Genomic DNA, 16,464 nt, shown 5'->3' with positions numbered 1-16,464 from the left:
AAATATGTTCATTTGCCGAAAACCAACAAAACCACGTAAAGTTCTTGTATTTGAAGATAAAATCTTTTTGCTTTGAAGAAGAAAGATCCAGCTGAATGAAATAAGTTCATTGGATGAAAACCAACAAAAATTGATAAGAACCACGAAAAGTTCTTGTATTTTAAGATAAAATCTGAGGCTATTAAAGAAAAAACTTCAAGCTCGCTGAAATATGTTCATTTGCTGAAAATCAACAAAACCACGAAAAGTTCTTGTATTTGAAGATAAAATCTTTTTGCTTTGAAGAAGAAAGATCGAGGTGACTGAAATAAGTTCATTCGATCAACACCAACAAAAATTGACAAGAACCACGAAAAGTTCTTGTATTTTAAGATAAAATCTTGCGCTTTTAAAGAAAAAACATCTAGCTCGCTGAAATATGTTCATTTGCTGAAAATCAACAAAACCACGAAAAGTTCTTGTATTTGAAGATAAAATCTTTTTGCTTTGAAGAAGAAAGATCCAGCTGACTGAAATAAGTTCATTGGATGAAAACCAACAAAAATTGATAAGAACCACGAAAAGTTCTTGTATTTTAAGATAAAATCTGACGCTATTAAAGAAAAAACTTCTCCCTCGCTGCAATATGTTCATTTGCTGAAAATCAACAAAACCACGAAAAGTTCTTGTATTTGAAGATAAAATCTTTTTGCTTTGAAGAAGAAAGATCTAGCTGACTGAAATAAGTTCATTCGATCAAAACCAACAAAAATTGACAAGAACCACGAAAAGTTCTTGTATTTTAAGATAAAATCTGACGCTATTAAAGAAAAAACTTCTCGCTCGCTGAAATATGTTGATTTGCTGAAAATCAACAAAACCACGAAAAGTTCTTGTAGTTGAAGATAAAATCTTTTTGCTTTGAAGAAGAAAGATCCAGCTGACTGAAATAAGTTCATCAGATGAAAATCAACAAAAATTGACAATAACCACGAAAAGTTCTTGTATTTTATGATAAAATCTGACGCTATTAAAGAAAAAACTTCTCGCTCGCTGAAATATAGTCATTTGCTGAAAATCAACAAAACAACGAAAAGTTCTTGTATTTGAAGATAAAATCTTTTTGCTTTGAAGATGAAAGATCTCGGTGACTGAAATAAGTTCATTGGATGAAAACCAACAAAAATTGACAAGAACCACGAAAAGTTCTTGTATTTTAAGATAAAATCTGACGCTATTAAAGAAAAAACTTCCAGCTCGCTGAAATATGTTCATTTGCTGAAAATAAAGAAAACCACGAAAAGTTCTTGTATTTGAAGATAAAATCTTTTTGCTTTGAAGATGAAAGATCTTGGTGACAGAAATAAGTTCATTGGGTGAAAACCAACAAAAATTGACAAGAACCACGAAAAGTTCTTGTATTTTAAGGTAAAATCTTGCGCGATTGAAGAAAAAACTTCTAGCTCGCTGAAATATGTTCATTTGCTGAAAATCAACAAAACCACGAAAAGTTCTTGTATTTGAAGATAAAATCTTTTTGCTTTCAAGATGAAAGATCTCGGTGACTGAAATAAGTTCATTGGATGAAAACCAACAAAAATTGACAAGAACCAAAAAAAGTTCTTGTATTTTAAGATAAAATCTTGCGCTATTAAAGAAACAACTTCTAGCTCGCTGAAATATGTTCATTTGCTGAAAACCAAAAAAACCACGTAAAGTTCTTGCATTTGAAGATAAAATCTTTTTGCTTTGAAGAAGAAAGATCCAGCTGACTGAAATAAGTTCATTGGATGAAAACCAACAAAAATTGATAAGAACCACGAAAAGTTCTTGTATTTTAAGATAAAATCTGAGGCTATTAAAGAAAAAACTTCAAGCTCGCTGAAATATGTTCATTTGCTGAAAATCAACAAAACCACGAAAAGTTCTTGTATTTGAAGATAAAATCTTTTTGCTTTGAAGAAGAAAGATCTAGCTGACTGAAATAAGTTAATTCGATCAACACCAACAAAAATTGACAAGAACCACGAAAAGTTCTTGTATTTTAAGATAAAATCTTGCGCTTTTAAAGAAAAAACTGCCAGCTCGCTGAAATATGTTCATTTGCTGAAAATCAACAAAACCACGAAAAGTTCTTGTATTTGAAGATAAAATCTTTTTGCTTTGAAGAAGAAAGATCCAGCTGACTGAAATAAGTTCATTGGATGAAAACCAACAAAAATTGATAAGAACCACGAAAAGTTCTTGTATTTTAAGATAAAATCTTGCGCTATTAAAGAAACAACTTCTAGCTCGCTGAAATATGTTCATTTGCTGAAAACCAACAAAACCACGTAAAGTTCTTGTATTTGAAGATAAAATCTTTTTGCTTTGAAGAAGAAAGATCCAGCTGACTGAAATAAGTTCATTGGATGAAAACCAACAAAAATTGATAAGAACCACGAAAAGTTCTTGTATTTTAAGATAAAATCTGAGGCTATTAAAGAAAAAACTTCAAGCTCGCTGAAATATGTTCATTTGCTGAAAATCAACAAAACCACGAAAAGTTCTTGTATTTGAAGATAAAATCTTTTTGCTTTGAAGAAGAAAGATCTAGCTGACTGAAATAAGTTCATTCGATCAACACCAACAAAAATTGACAAGAACCACGAAAAGTTCTTGTATTTTAAGGTAAAATCTTGCGCGATTGAAGAAAAAACTTCTAGCTCGCTGAAATATGTTCATTTGCTGAAAATCAACAAAACCACGAAAAGTTCTTGTATTTGAAGATAAAATCTTTTTGCTTTCAAGATGAAAGATCTCGGTGACTGAAATAAGTTCATTGGATGAAAACCAACAAACATTGACAAGAACCACAAAAAGTTCTTGTATTTTAAGATAAAATCTTGCGCTATTAAAGAAACAACTTCTAGCTCGCTGAAATATGTTCATTTGCTGAAAACCAACAAAACCACGTAAAGTTCTTGTATTTGAAGATAAAATCTTTTTGCTTTGAAGAAGAAAGATCCAGCTGACTGAAATAAGTTCATTGGATGAAAACCAACAAAAATTGATAAGAACCACGAAAAGTTCTTGTATTTTAAGATAAAATCTGAGGCTATTAAAGAAAAAACTTCAAGCTCGCTGAAATATGTTCATTTGCTGAAAATCAACAAAACCACGAAAAGTTCTTGTATTTGAAGATAAAATCTTTTTGCTTTGAAGAACAAAGATCTAGCTGACTGAAATAAGTTCATTCGATCAACACCAACAAAAATTGACAAGAACCACGAAAAGTTCTTGTATTTTAAGATAAAATCTTGCGCTTTTAAAGAAAAAACTTCCAGCTCGCTGAAATATGTTCATTTGCTGAAAATCAACAAAACCACGAAAAGTTCTTGTATTTGAAGATAAAATCTTTTTGCTTTGAAGAAGAAAGATCCAGCTGACTGAAATAAGTTCATTGGATGAAAACCAACAAAAATTGATAAGAACCACGAAAAGTTCTTGTATTTTAAGATAAAATCTGAGGCTATTAAAGAAAAAACTTCTCGCTCGCTGAAATATGTTCATTTGCTGAAAATCAACAAAACCACGAAAAGTTCTTGTATTTGAAGATAAAATCTTTTCGCTTTGAAGAAGAAAGATCGAGGTGACTGAAATAAGTTCATTCGATCAACACCAACAAAAATTGACAAGAACCACGAAAAGTTCTTGTATTTTAAGATAAAATCTTGCGCTTTTAAAGAAAAAACTTCTAGCTCGCTGAAATATGTTCATTTGCTGAAAATCAACAAAACCACGAAAAGTTCTTGTATTTGAAGATAAAATCTTTTTGCTTTGAAGAAGAAAGATCCAGCTGACTGAAATAAGTTCATTGGATGAAAACCAACAAAAATTGATAAGAACCACGAAAAGTTCTTGTATTTTAAGATAAAATCTGACGCTATTAAAGAAAAAACTTCTCCCTCGCTGCAATATGTTCATTTGCTGAAAATCAACAAAACCACGAAAAGTTCTTGTATTTGAAGATAAAATCTTTTTGCTTTGAAGAAGAAAGATCTAGCTGACTGAAATAAGTTCATTCGATCAAAACCAACAAAAATTGACAAGAACCACGAAAAGTTCTTGTATTTTAAGATAAAATCTGACGCTATTAAAGAAAAAACTTCTCGCTCGCTGAAATATGTTGATTTGCTTAAAATCAACAAAACCACGAAAAGTTCTTGTAGTTGAAGATAAAATCTTTTTGCTTTGAAGAAGAAAGATCCAGCTGACTGAAATAAGTTCATCAGATGAAAATCAACAAAAATTGACAATAACCACGAAAAGTTCTTGTATTTTATGATAAAATCTGACGCTATTAAAGAAAAAACTTCTCGCTCGCTGAAATATGGTCATTTGCTGAAAATCAACAAAACAACGAAAAGTTCTTGTATTTGAAGATAAAATCTTTTTGCTTTGAAGATGAAAGATCTCGGTGACTGAAATAAGTTCATTGGATGAAAACCAACAAAAATTGACAAGAACCACAAAAAGTTCTTGTATTTTAAGATAAAATCTTGCGCTATTAAAGAAACAACTTCTAGCTCGCTGAAATATGTTCATTTGCTGAAAACCAGCAAAACCACGTAAAGTTCTTGTATTTGAAGATAAAATCTTTTTGCTTTGAAGAAGAAAGATCCAGCTGACTGAAATAAGTTCATTGGATGAAAACCAACAAAAATTGATAAGAACCACGAAAAGTTCTTGTATTTTAAGATAAAATCTGAGGCTATTAAAGAAAAAATTTCAAGCTCGCTGAAATATGTTCATTTGCTGAAAATCAACAAAACCACGAAAAGTTCGTGTTTGAAGATAAAATCTTTTTGCTTTGAAGAAGAAAGATCTAGCTGACTGAAATAAGTTCATTCGATCAACACCAACAAAAATTGACAAGAACCACGAAAAGTTCTTGTATTTTAAGATAGAATCTTGCGCTTTTAAAGAAAAAACTTCGAGCTCGCTGAAATATGTTCATTTGCTGAAAATCAACAAAACCACGAAAAGTTTTTGTATTTGAAGATAAAATCTTTTTGCTTTGAAGAAGAAAGATCCAGCTGACTGAAATAAGTTCATTGGATGAAAACCAACAAAAATTGATAAGAACCACGAAAAGTTCTTGTATTTTAAGATAAAATCTGACGCTATTAAAGAAAAAACTTCTCCCTCGCTGCAATATGTTCATTTGCTGAAAATCAACAAAACCACGAAAAGTTCTTGTATTTGAAGATAAAATCTTTTTGCTTTGAAGAAGAAAGATCTAGCTGACTGAAATAAGTTCATTCGATCAAAACCAACAAAAATTGACAAGAACCACGAAAAGTTCTTGTATTTTAAGATAAAATCTGACGCTATTGAAGAAAAAACTTCTAGCTCGCTGAAATATGTTGATTTGCTGAAAATCAACAAAACCACGAAAAGTTCTTGTCGTTGAAGATAAAATCTTTTTGCTTTGAAGAAGAAAGATCCAGCTGACTGAAATAAGTTCATCAGATGAAAATCAACAAAAATTGACAATAACCACGAAAGGTTCTTGTATTTTATGATAAAATCTGACGCTATTAAAGAAAAAACTTCTCGCTCGCTGAAATATGGTCATTTGCTGAAAATCAACAAAACCACGAAAAGTTCTTGTATTTGAAGATAAAATCTTTTTGCTTTGAAGATGAAAGATCTCGGTGACTGAAATAAGTTCATTGGATGAAAACCAACAAAAATTGACAAGAACCACGAAAAGTTCTTGTATTTTAAGATAAAATCTTGCGCTATTAAAGAAAAAACTTCTCCCTCGCTGAAATATGTTCATTTGCTGAAAATCAACAAAACCACGAAAAGTTCTTGTATTTGAAGATAAAATCTTTTTGCTTTGAAGAAGAAAGATCCAGCTGACTGAAATAAGTTCATTGGATGAAAACCAACAAAAATTGATAAGAACCACGAAAAGTTCTTGTATTTTAAGATAGAATCTGAGGCTATTAAAGAAAAAACTTCAAGCTCGCTGAAATATGTTCATTTGCTGAAAATCAACAAAACCACGAAAAGTTCTTGTATTTGAAGATAAAATCTTTTTGCTTTGAAGAAGAAAGATCTAGCTGACTGAAATAAGTTCATTAGATGAAAACCAACAAAAATTGATAAGAACCACGAAAAGTTATTGTATTTTAAGATAAAATCTGACGCTATTAAAGAAAAAACTTCTTGCTCACTGAAATATGTTCATTTGCTGAAAATCAACAAAACCACGAAAAGTTCTTGTATTTGAAGATAAAATCTTTTTGCTTTGAAGAAGCAAGATCGAGGTGACTGAAATAAGTTCATCAGATGAAAACCAACAAAAATGGACAAGAACCATGAAAAGTTCTTGTATTTTAAGATAAAATCTGAGGCTATTAAAGAAAAAACTTCTCGCTCGCTGAAATATGTTCATTTGCTGAAAATCAACAAAAGCACGTAAAGTTCTTGTATTTGAAGATAAAATCTTTTAGCTTTGAAGAAGAAAGATCTCGCTGACTGAAATCAGTTCATTCGATCAACACCAACAAAAATTGACAAGAACCACGAAAAGTTCTTGTATTTGAAGATAAAATCTTTTTGCTTTGAAGATGAAAGATCTCGGTGACTGAAATAAGTTCATTGGATGAAAACCAACAAAAATTGACAAGAACCACAAAAAGTTCTTGTATTTTAAGATAAAATCTTGCGCTATTAAAGAAACAACTTCTCCCTCGCTGAAATATGTTCATTTGCTGAAAATCAACAAAACCACGAAAAGTTCTTGTATTTGAAGATAAAATCTTTTTGCTTTGAAGAAGAAAGATCCAGCTGACTGAAATAAGTTCATTGGATGAAAACCAACAAAAATTGATAATAACCACGAAAAGTTCTTGTATTTTAAGATAAAATCTGAGGCTATTAAAGAAAAAACTTCAAGCTCGCTGAAATATGTTCATTTGCTGAAAATCAACAAAACCACGAAAAGTTCTTGTATTTGAAGATAAAATCTTTTTGCTTTGAAGAAGAAAGATCTAGCTGACTGAAATAAGTTCATTAGATGAAAACCAACAAAAATTGATAAGAACCACGAAAAGTTATCGTATTTTAAGATAAAATCTGACGCTATTAAAGAAAAAACTTCTTGCTCGCTGAAATATGTTCATTTGCTGAAAATCAACAAAACCACGTAAAGTTCTTGTATTTGAAGATAAAATCTTTTTGCTTTGAAGAAGAAAGATCCAGCTGACTGAAATAAGTTCATTGGATGAAAACCAACAAAAATTGATAAGTACCACGAAAAGTTCTTGTATTTTAAGATAAAATCTGAGGCTATTAAAGAAAAAACTTCAAGCTCGCTGAAATATGTTCATTTGCTGAAAATCAACAAAACAACGAAAGTTCTTGTATTTGAAGATAAAATCGTTTTGCTTTGAAGAAGAAAGATCTTGCTGACTGAAATAAGTTCATTCGATCAACAACAAAAAAAATTGACAAGAACCACGAAAAGTTATTGTATTTTAAGATAAAATCTTGCGCTTTTAAAGAAAAAACTTCTAGCTCGCTGAAATATGTTCATTTGCTGAAAATCAACAAAACCACGAAAAGTTCTTGTATTTGAAGATAAAATCTTTTTGCTTTGAAGAAGAATGATCCAGCTGACTGAAATAAGTTCATTGGATGAAAACCAACAAAAATTGATAAGAACCACGAAAAGTTCTTGTATTTTAAGATAAAATCTGAGGCTATTAAAGAAAAAACTTCTCCCTCGCTGCAATATGTTCATTTGCTGAAAATCAACAAAACCACGAAAAGTTCTTGTATTTGAAGATAAAATCTTTTTGCTTTGAAGATGAAAGATCTCGGTGACTGAAATAAGTTCATTGGATGAAAACCAACAAAAATTGACAAGAACCACGAAAAGTTCTTGTATTTTAAGATAAAATCTTGCGCTATTAAAGAAACAACTTCTCCCTCGCTGAAATATGTTCATTTGCTGAAAATCAACAAAACCACGAAAAGTTCTTGTATTTGAAGATAAAATCTTTTTGCTTTGAAGAAGAAAGATCCAGCTGACTGAAATAAGTTCATTGGATGAAAACCAACAAAAATTGATAAGAACCACGAAAAGTTCTTGTATTTTAAGATAAAATCTGAGGCTATTAAAGAAAAAACTTCAAGCTCGCTGAAATATGTTCATTTGCTGAAAATCAACAAAACAACGAAAAGTTCTTGTATTTGAAGATAAAATCGTTTTGCTTTGAAGAAGAAAGATCTTGCTGACTGAAATAAGTTCATTCGATCAACACCAACAAAAATTGACAAGAACCACGAAAAGTTATTGTATTTTAAGATAAAATCTTGCGCTTTTAAAGAAAAAACTTCTCGCTCGCTGAAATATGTTCATTTGCTGAAAATCAACAAAACCACGAAAAGTTCTTGTATTTGAAGATAAAATCTTTTTGCTTTGAAGAAGAAAGATCCAGCTGACTGAAATAAGTTCATTGGATGAAAACCAACAAAAATTGATAAGAACCACGAAAAGTTCTTGTATTTTAAGATAAAATCTGAGGCTATTAAAGAAAAAACTTCTCCCTCGCTGCAATATGTTCATTTGCTGAAAATCAACAAAACCACGAAAAGTTCTTGTATTTGAAGATAAAATCTTTTTGCTTTGAAGAAGAAAGATCTAGCTGACTGAAATAAGTTCATTCGATCAAAACCAACAAAAATTGACAAGAACCACGAAAAGTTCTTGTATTTTAAGATAAAATCTGACGCTATTGAAGAAAAAACTTCTCGCTCGCTGAAATATGTTGATTTGCTGAAAATCAACAAAACCACGAAAAGTTCTTGTCGTTGAAGATAAAATCTTTTTGCTTGGAAGAAGAAAGATCCAGCTGACTGAAATAAGTTCATCAGATGAAAATCAACAAAAATTGACAATAACCACGAAAGGTTCTTGTATTTTATGATAAAATCTGACGCTATTAAAGAAAAAATTCTCGCTCGCTGAAATATGGTCATTTGCTGAAAATCAACAAAACCACGAAAAGTTCTTGTATTTGAAGATAAAATCTTTTTGCTTTGAAGATGAAAGATCTCGGTGACTGAAATAAGTTCATTGGATGAAAACCAACAAAAATTGACAAGAACCACGAAAAGTTCTTGTATTTTAAGATAAAATCTTGCGCTATTAAAGAAAAAACTTCTCCCTCGCTGAAATATGTTCATTTGCTGAAAATCAACAAAACCACGAAAAGTTCTTGTATTTGAAGATAAAATCATTTTGCTTTGAAGAAGAAAGATCTTGCTGACTGAAATAAGTTCATTAGATGAAAACCAACAAAAATTGATAAGAACCACGAAAAGTTATTGTATTTTAAGATAAAATCTGACGCTATTAAAGAAAAAACTTCTTGCTCGCTGAAATATGTTCATTTGCTGAAAATCAACAAAACCACGAAAAGTTCTTGTATTTGAAGATAAAATCTTTTTGCTTTGAAGAAGCAAGATCGAGGTGACTGAAATAAGTTCATCAGATGAAAACCAACAAAAATGGACAAGAACCACGAAAAGTTCTTGTATTTTAAGATCGAATCTGAGGCTATTAAAGAAAAAACTTCAAGCTCGCTGAAATATGTTCATTTGCTGAAAATCAACAAAACCACGAAAAGTTCTTGTATTTGAAGATAAAATCTTTTTGCTTTGAAGAAGAAAGATCTAGCTGACTGAAATAAGTTCATTAGATGAAAACCAACAAAAATTGATAAGAACCACGAAAAGTTATTGTATTTTAAGATAAAATCTGACGCTATTAAAGAAAAAACTTCTTGCTCGCTGAATTATGTTCATTTGCTGAAAATCAACAAAACCACGAAAAGTTCTTGTATTTGAAGATAAAATCTTTTTGCTTTGAAGAAGCAAGATCGAGGTGACTGAAATAAGTTCATCAGATGAAAACCAACAAAAATGGACAAGAACCACGAAAAGTTCTTGTATTTTAAGATAAAATCTGAGGCTATTAAAGAAAAAACTTCTCGCTCGCTGAAATATGTTCATTTGCTGAAAATCAACAAAAGCACGTAAAGTTCTTGTATTTGAAGATAAAATCTTTTTGCTTTGAAGATGAAAGATCTCGGTGACTGAAATAAGTTCATTGGATGAAAACCAACAAAAATTGACAAGAACCACGAAATGTTCTTGTATTTTAAGATAAAATCTTTTTGCTTTGAAGAAGAAAGATCCAGCTGACTGAAATAAGTTCATTGGATGAAAACCAACAAAAATTGATAATAACCACGAAAAGTTATTGTATTTTAAGATAAAATCTGAGGCTATTAAAGAAAAAACTTCTCGCTCGCTGAAATATGTTCATTTGCTGAAAATCAACAAAACCACGAAAAGTTCTTGTATTTGAAGATAAAAGCTTTTTGCTTTGAAGAAGAAAGATCTCGGTGACTGAAATAAGTTCATTGGATGAAAACCAACAAAAATTGACAAGAACCACGAAATGTTCTTGTATTTTAAGATAAAATCTTTTTGCTTTGAAGAAGAAAGATCCAGCTGACTGAAATAAGTTCATTGGATGAAAACCAACAAAAATTGATAATAACCACGAAAAGTTATTGTATTTTAAGATAAAATCTGAGGCTATTAAAGAAAAAACTTCAAGCTCGCTGAAATATGTTCATTTGCTGAAAATCAACAAAACCACGAAAAGTTCTTGTATTTGAAGATAAAAGCTTTTTGCTTTGAAGAAGAAAGATCTAGCTGACTGAAATAAGTTCATTAGATGAAAACCAACAAAAATTGATAAGAACCACGAAAAGTTATTGTATTTTAAGATAAAATCTGACGCTATTAAAGAAAAAACTTCTTGCTCGCTGAAATATGTTCATTTGCTGAAAATCAACAAAACCACGTAAAGTTCTTGTATTTGAAGATAAAATCTTTTTGCTTTGAAGAAGAAAGATCCAGCTGACTGAAATAAGTTCATTGGATGAAAACCAACAAAAATTGATAAGAACCACGAAAAGTTCTTGTATTTTAAGATAAAATCTGAGGCTATTAAAGAAAAAACTTCAAGCTCGCTGAAATATGTTCATTTGCTGAAAATCAACAAAACAACGAAAAGTTCTTGTATTTGAAGATAAAATCTTTTTGCTTTGAAGAAGAAAGATCTAGCTGACTGAAATAAGTCCATTCGATCAACACCAACAAAAATTGACAAGAACCACGAAAAGTTATTGTATTTTAAGATAAAATCTTGCGCTTTTAAAGAAAAAACTTCTAGCTCGCTGAAATATGTTGATTTGCTGAAAATCAACAAAACCACGAAAAGTTCTTGTCGTTGAAGATAAAATCTTTTTGCTTGGAAGAAGAAAGATCCAGCTGACTGAAATAAGTTCATCAGATGAAAATCAACAAAAATTGACAATAACCCCGAAAGGTTCTTGTATTTTATGATAAAATCTGACGCTATTAAAGAAAAAACTTCTCGCTCGCTGAAATATGGTCATTTGCTGAAAATCAACAAAACCACGAAAAGTTCTTGTATTTGAAGATAAAAGCTTTTTGCTTTGAAGAAGAAAGATCTCGGTGACTGAAATAAGTTCATTGGATGAAAACCAACAAAAATTGACAAGAACCACGAAATGTTCTTGTATTTTAAGATAAAATATTTTTGCTTTGAAGAAGAAAGATCCAGCTGACTGAAATAAGTTCATTGGATGAAAACCAACAAAAATTGATAATAACCACGAAAAGTTATTGTATTTTAAGATAAAATCTGAGGCTATTAAAGAAAAAACTTCAAGCTCGCTGAAATATGTTCATTTGCTGAAAATCAACAAAACCACGAAAAGTTCTTGTATTTGAAGATAAAAGCTTTTTGCTTTGAAGAAGAAAGATCTAGCTGACTGAAATAAGTTCATTAGATGAAAGCCAACAAAAATTGATAAGAACCACGAAAAGTTATTGTATTTTAAGATAAAATCTGACGCTATTAAAGAAAAAACTTCTTGCTCGCTGAAATATGTTCATTTGCTGAAAATCAACAAAACCACGTAAAGTTCTTGTATTTGAAGATAAAATCTTTTTGCTTTGAAGAAGAAAGATCCAGCTGACTGAAATAAGTTCATTGGATGAAAACCAACAAAAATTGATAAGAACCACGAAAAGTTCTTGTATTTTAAGATAAAATCTGAGGCTATTAAAGAAAAAACTTCAAGCTCGCTGAAATGTGTTCATTTGCTGAAAATCAACAAAACAACGAAAAGTTCTTGTATTTGAAGATAAAATCTTTTTGCTTTGAAGAAGCAAGATCGAGGTGACTGAAATAAGTTCATCAGATGAAAACCAACAAAAATGGACAAGAACCACGAAAAGTTCTTGTATTTTAAGATCGAATCTGAGGCTATTAAAGAAAAAACTTCAAGCTCGCTGAAATATGTTCATTTGCTGAAAATCAACAAAACCACGAAAAGTTCTTGTATTTGAAGATAAAATCATTTTGCTTTGAAGAAGAAAGATCTAGCTGACTGAAATAAGTTCATTAGATGAAAACCAACAAAAATTGATAAGAACCACGAAAAGTTATTGTATTTTAAGATAAAATCTGACGCTATTAAAGAAAAAACTTCTTGCTCGCTGAAATATGTTCATTTGCTGAAAATCAACAAAACCACGAAAAGTTCTTGTATTTGAAGATAAAATCTTTTTGCTTTGAAGAAGCAAGATCGAGGTGACTGAAATAAGTTCATCAGATGAAAACCAACAAAAATGGACAAGAACCACGAAAAGTTCTTGTATTTTAAGATAGAATCTGAGGCTATTAAAGAAAAAACTTCAAGCTCGCTGAAATATGTTCATTTGCTGAAAATCAACAAAACCACGAAAAGTTCTTGTATTTGAAGATAAAATCTTTTTGCTTTGAAGAAGAAAGATCTAGCTGACTGAAATAAGTTCATTAGATGAAAACCAACAAAAATTGATAAGAACCACGAAAAGTTATTGTATTTTAAGATAAAATCTGACGCTATTAAAGAAAAAACTTCTTGCTCGCTGAAATATGTTCATTTGCTGAAAATCAACAAAACCACGAAAAGTTCTTGTATTTGAAGATAAAATCTTTTTGCTTTGAAGAAGCAAGATCGAGGTGACTGAAATAAGTTCATCAGATGAAAACCAACAAAAATGGACAAGAACCACGAAAAGTTCTTGTATTTTAAGATAAAATCTGAGGCAATTAAAGAAAAAACTTCTCGCTCGCTGAAATATGTTCATTTGCTGAAAATCAACAAAAGCACGTAAAGTTCTTGTATTTGAAGATAAAATCTTTTAGCTTTGAAGAAGAAAGATCTCGCTGACTGAAATCAGTTCATTCGATCAACACCAACAAAAATTGACAAGAACCACGAAAAGTTCTTGTATTTTAAGATAAAATCTGACGCTATTAAAGAAAAAACTTCTCGCTCGCTGAAATATGTTCATTTGCTGAAAATCAACAAAACCACGAAAAGTTCTTGTATTTGAAGATAAAATCTTTTTGCTTTGAAGAAGCAAGATCGAGGTGACTGAAATAAGTTCATCAGATGAAAACCAACAAAAATGGACAAGAACCACGAAAAGTTCTTGTATTTTAAGATAGAATCTGAGGCTATTAAAGAAAAAACTTCAAGCTCGCTGAAATATGTTCATTTGCTGAAAATCAACAAAACCACGAAAAGTTCTTGTATTTGAAGATAAAATCTTTTTGCTTTGAAGAAGAAAGATCTAGCTGACTGAAATAAGTTCATTAGATGAAAACCAACAAAAATTGATAAGAACCACGAAAAGTTATTGTATTTTAAGATAAAATCTGACGCTATTAAAGAAAAAACTTCTTGCTCGCTGAATTATGTTCATTTGCTGAAAATCAACAAAACCACGAAAAGTTCTTGTATTTGAAGATAAAATCTTTTTGCTTTGAAGAAGCAAGATCGAGGTGACTGAAATAAGTTCATCAGATGAAAACCAACAAAAATGGACAAGAACCACGAAAAGTTCTTGTATTTTAAGATAAAATCTGAGGCTATTAAAGAAAAAACTTCTCGCTCGCTGAAATATGTTCATTTGCTGAAAATCAACAAAAGCACGTAAAGTTCTTGTATTTGAAGATAAAATCTTTTAGCTTTGAAGAAGAAAGATCTCGCTGACTGAAATCAGTTCATTCGATCAACACCAACAAAAATTGACAAGAACCACGAAAAGTTCTTGTATTTTAAGATAAAATCTGACGCTATTAAAGAAAAAACTTCTCGCTCGCTGAAATATGTTCATTTGCTGAAAATCAACAAAACCACGAAAAGTTCTTGTATTTGAAGATAAAATCTTTTTGCTTTGAAGATGAAAGATCTCGGTGACTGAAATAAGTTCATTGGATGAAAACCAACAAAAATTGACAAGAACCACGAAATGTTCTTGTATTTTAAGATAAAATCTTTTTGCTTTGAAGAAGAAAGATCCAGCTGACTGAAATAAGTTCATTGGATGAAAACCAACAAAAATTGATAATAACCACGAAAAGTTATTGTATTTTAAGATAAAATCTGAGGCTATTAAAGAAAAAACTTCTCGCTCGCTGAAATATGTTCATTTGCTGAAAATCAACAAAACCACGAAAAGTTCTTGTATTTGAAGATAAAAGCTTTTTGCTTTGAAGAAGAAAGATCTCGGTGACTGAAATAAGTTCATTGGATGAAAACCAACAAAAATTGACAAGAACCACGAAATGTTCTTGTATTTTAAGATAAAATCTTTTTGCTTTGAAGAAGAAAGATCCAGCTGACTGAAATAAGTTCATTGGATGAAAACCAACAAAAATTGATAATAACCACGAAAAGTTATTGTATTTTAAGATAAAATCTGAGGCTATTAAAGAAAAAACTTCAAGCTCGCTGAAATATGTTCATTTGCTGAAAATCAACAAAACCACGAAAAGTTCTTGTATTTGAAGATAAAAGCTTTTTGCTTTGAAGAAGAAAGATCTAGCTGACTGAAATAAGTTCATTAGATGAAAACCAACAAAAATTGATAAGAACCACGAAAAGTTATTGTATTTTAAGATAAAATCTGACGCTATTAAAGAAAAAACTTCTTGCTCGCTGAAATATGTTCATTTGCTGAAAATCAACAAAACCACGTAAAGTTCTTGTATTTGAAGATAAAATCTTTTTGCTTTGAAGAAGAAAGATCCAGCTGACTGAAATAAGTTCATTGGATGAAAACCAACAAAAATTGATAAGAACCACGAAAAGTTCTTGTATTTTAAGATAAAATCTGAGGCTATTAAAGAAAAAACTTCAAGCTCGCTGAAATATGTTCATTTGCTGAAAATCAACAAAACAACGAAAAGTTCTTGTCTTTGAAGATAAAATCTTTTTGCTTTGAAGAAGAAAGATCTAGCTGACTGAAATAAGTCCATTCGATCAACACCAACAAAAATTGACAAGAACCACGAAAAGTTATTGTATTTTAAGATAAAATCTTGCGCTTTTAAAGAAAAAACTTCTAGCTCGCTGAAATATGTTGATTTGCTGAAAATCAACAAAACCACGAAAAGTTCTTGTCGTTGAAGATAAAATCTTTTTGCTTGGAAGAAGAAAGATCCAGCTGACTGAAATAAGTTCATCAGATGAAAATCAACAAAAATTGACAATAACCACGAAAGGTTCTTGTATTTTATGATAAAATCTGACGCTATTAAAGAAAAAACTTCTCGCTCGCTGAAATATGGTCATTTGCTGAAAATCAACAAAACCACGAAAAGTTCTTGTATTTGAAGATAAAATCTTTTTGCTTTGAAGAAGAAATATCCAGCTGACTGAAATAAGTTCATTGGATGAAAACCAACAAAAATTGATAAGAACCACGAAAAGTTCTTGTATTTTAAGATAGAATCTGAGGCTATTAAAGAAAAAACTTCAAGCTCGCTGAAATATGTTCATTTGCTGAAAATCAACAAAACCACGAAAAGTTCTTGTATTTGAAGATAAAATCTTTTTGCTTTGAAGAAGAAAGATCTAGCTGACTGAAATAAGTTCATTAGATGAAAACCAACAAAAATTGATAAGAACCACGAAAAGTTATTGTATTTTAAGATAAAATCTGACGCTATTAAAGAAAAAACTTCTTGCTCGCTGAAATATGTTCATTTGCTGAAAATCAACAAAACCACGAAAAGTTCTTGTATTTGAAGATAAAATTTTTTGCTTTGAAGAAGCAAGATCGAGGTGACTGAAATAAGTTCATCAGATGAAAACCAACAAAAATGGACAAGAACCACGAAAAGTTCTTTTATTTTAAGATAGAATCTGAGGCTATTAAAGAAAAAACTTCAAGCTCGCTGAAATATGTTCATTTGCTGAAAATCAACAGAACCACGAAAAGTTCTTGTATTTGAAGATAAAATCTTTTTGCTTTGAAGAAGAA

Source organism: Heptranchias perlo, unplaced genomic scaffold, assembly GCF_035084215.1.
Source record: "Heptranchias perlo isolate sHepPer1 unplaced genomic scaffold, sHepPer1.hap1 HAP1_SCAFFOLD_139, whole genome shotgun sequence".
Lineage (NCBI taxonomy): Eukaryota > Metazoa > Chordata > Chondrichthyes > Hexanchiformes > Hexanchidae > Heptranchias > Heptranchias perlo.
The sequence above is the reverse complement of the archived record's forward strand: the minus strand, read 5'-3'. Positions refer to the sequence as shown.